We start from the raw sequence: 3,507 nt of genomic DNA, 5'->3' as shown, positions 1-3,507 counted from the left end.
AATAATAATAATAATAATAATAATAATAATAATAATAATAATAATAATAATAATAATAATAATAATAATAATAATAATAATAATAATAATAATAATATAATGAAGGCTGCAGGTTTCAGAGAGATACCACAAGACCTTCAAATAAATGAACATTTCTCTAAATCTACAAGGTATATAGTGCTGTAGATAAATGAATACATGGTAACATTTATTTTGTGATTTATCACTACGACAACAATCAAGTTTCTAAAATAAATCTACTACAACATCAGTATTAGTAGTGGCAAAAAACTAGGCTCCAAAAAGGGGCAACTTTTGATGAAAAATACAAAGGCACCTTTCTAGCATAAATATGGTGCCCCTCCTCTTAAACTCAATCATTTTACTCAAATCAATTACTTATCATATGCCCATTTCAGTTACTGTCTGAGACACAACGATCCCCCTTAAAAAAAAGGCAGTCAACCACTAGATTTGCTCATGTTCAGGTGGGTGCTAGGACAATCTGTAGCGAATAACCATCATTCTTTGGGCTGCCTCAACCTACAATTGCAAGAATTGCAGGGCTGGGATGCTGGAGCTTTGTATTATAGTAATGGGTGTAACCTCAAAAAATCACTGATGCACATGACTTAGTGTAAGCACAAACCAGTCAGATAATATGCACCAAGCACTTTTGCATTTATTCACATATTTTGTACTAAAGGAAAGAAGACAAGGTGAATTTCTTGGATACAACAGACAGTAAATTTCCAAGTCAAACACAAAAAGTGATATTCCTTAACAACAAGCTTCTTTGTTAATCACTAGCAAGAAAGCAAATCCCAGTTCATGAAAAGCAGGTTAGTCAACACACATGAAAATATACAACAATTAACAAACCTCAAATACTAAAAATGGATCACTTACTAATAAAAAGTATTCAGTAAACTAAAGCCTACAGGGTTGGCTAAGCTTTGAGAAACAATACCAATCAGGTTAACTTACCAAATGAATGCACGAAAAAATAGCAAATTTTAAACATGTTAGCACTAACATTTTACCTTTAAGCATAAAATAATCCAGTACTTTCATAACTGCTTCAGCAAACTGCAAACCATACATCATGCAACTCCAACAGTTGTTGACACTTGCTATATTGGCAGGAAATTGGTTGGCAGCCAATTCTGTCATTTCAGGGAATCATTAACTACCATATTGTACTTACATAGAACAGAAGGGAAAAGATTTACAAATACAAAGTCTCAACAACTACACCTGGACATCTTAGAAAAGCAGTTATCACTTTCCAGCCACATGGAGAACAATATCAATTGCTCAAGAGGCCACTGAGATATGCCCACATATGCACAGTATTACAATTTGACTGCTGTTTTTCTTTAGGGGGACTGACGTGTCTCGGATGATTCAGTGACCATGAAATGAGGTAATTATACAGTAAGAAATGGGTTTATTATGAAACATATAATTAGCTACAACAATAATTAATGAAATGCTGAAACGAATATGCAAATAGTCACATAATTGCATATTTTTGGACATTACCTAGACTGTTTTAAAATCTAGTATTTCAAGAAATACTCAAAGACTGTTTTAAAATCTAGTATTTCAAGAAATACTCAAAGACTAAGTAAGGTGTTACACTGTTTGCAATAAAACATGGTATACAGGCAACTCCAATCCTTTAAAATAAACTACAATCATCAAACAAAGTTTCCCACATAAAGAGATTCTTCAATTAACTGATGGACGGATGACTGGAAGGACATGATGTAGGCAAAATATATAGTGCTGCACACAAGAATGGCATTCAGTGTCTTCCCTGATCTTGAGTTTTAACATAATAAAAAACATAATACCTACCAACCATAAGTGGTACCTAAATGCTCTAAAGTGCCCTGAGGTAGATACACTATTGAATGCAATTTCAGCACTGCAGGAATTGAGAAGGGTAAATCTTCAGTTTGTACTGATTTGCAATACTTTGATCATGAAACAAAACCATAAAATGTCAGTAAATTCAAGCACTAATGCTAAAAAATTATTTCTCAACTGTGTTAGCCATACCAAAATGAGGTAAACATTATGCTTACATTACTAATTAAATACATTAATATGAAATGAAACAAGATAAAGCAATACCAGGAGCATTAATAAAGATGAAATAAAATCAAAATCTTTATACCATTTTTCATAAATAAAACTTGATCAAATTACTCTTGCCATGGTTCCGGAGTGGACGCGTCATCGTCGTGGGACCTCTCCAGACGGCGGTGGAACGATGGCCGCCTGGATCAAACGTCCACAATACAACCCCACTGCGAAGACAAGGGAGGGGAGAAGAGGAGGAGTGGCTCCCCAATGCTCCGCAGGGTACCGCGCCCGGGGTGGCGCCGCGCAACTGGATCTCCAGTTTTTCTCTGAAGGGATATGGTAACCCGGCTACTATATCCCTACAATTAATCCTAGCCGGTGACATAGAATTATACCCAGGCCCCTACACATGTCCCATCTGCAGCACACGAGTCACAGCTTCTCGCGCCGGGGGTGGATCAGTCCACTGCAACTTGTGTGGTGGGTGGGTACACCTTCGGTGCACCACACTGAGAACACTAAAAGACTACAATGTACATTGGAAGTGCATCATATGCCGTAACACACACACACAAACAAACAATAACAATACACAACAAGCACTTCCTATCCAACAAAACACCAACCAACCAACACCACACAGATCACCATCTCCCACATCTACCACACTTTCCTCCAATCCCAGAACACCATCACCCATTCCTACAAATCAAACATCCCCACAAACCCCAACACCCCATAGCACACACTCACCTAACGCCCACAGAAATGCACCACTAAATACACGCACTCACACACTTAGACATAATCGCGCAACATAAACATCTTACAATTAAACATTGACAGCATTCGCAACAAACACATTGAACTAAAACATTTCATGCACAATAAAAGATCCACATAGCCATCATTCAAGAAACAAAACTGAAACACACACATAAAACACCCAACATACCAAATTACACAGCCATCAGACAAGACAGACAACATGGTGATGGCGGAGGCCTCATCACATACATACACCATAACATATCCTACATTGAAAAAACGCAGTACATCAGAACACTAACACAAGTAGACAGACACACAGAACTACAAGCATTTAATATCAAAATAGGGCACAATAAACAAATCACAATCATCAACACATACATCCCTCCAGAATATTCACCGGGTTTACCAGCAAACTTCACAATTAGACTGCAGGCGTTGAATACCCTCCCAGATATACTTCTGGGAGGAGATTTCAATGCCAAACACACAGACTGGTACACCCATCAAGACATCACACAAAGAGGCACAGACATCTCAACACAATTAGATCAGCTATACATACTAAACAACACAGATATGCACACACACATACCACACCAAGCTAACTTTAGTCTCACTTCCCCAGACATAACATTTTGC

This window comes from Macrobrachium rosenbergii, chromosome 14 (genome assembly GCF_040412425.1).
Source record: "Macrobrachium rosenbergii isolate ZJJX-2024 chromosome 14, ASM4041242v1, whole genome shotgun sequence".
Taxonomy (NCBI): domain Eukaryota; kingdom Metazoa; phylum Arthropoda; class Malacostraca; order Decapoda; family Palaemonidae; genus Macrobrachium; species Macrobrachium rosenbergii.
This window is presented reverse-complemented; position numbering follows the sequence as displayed.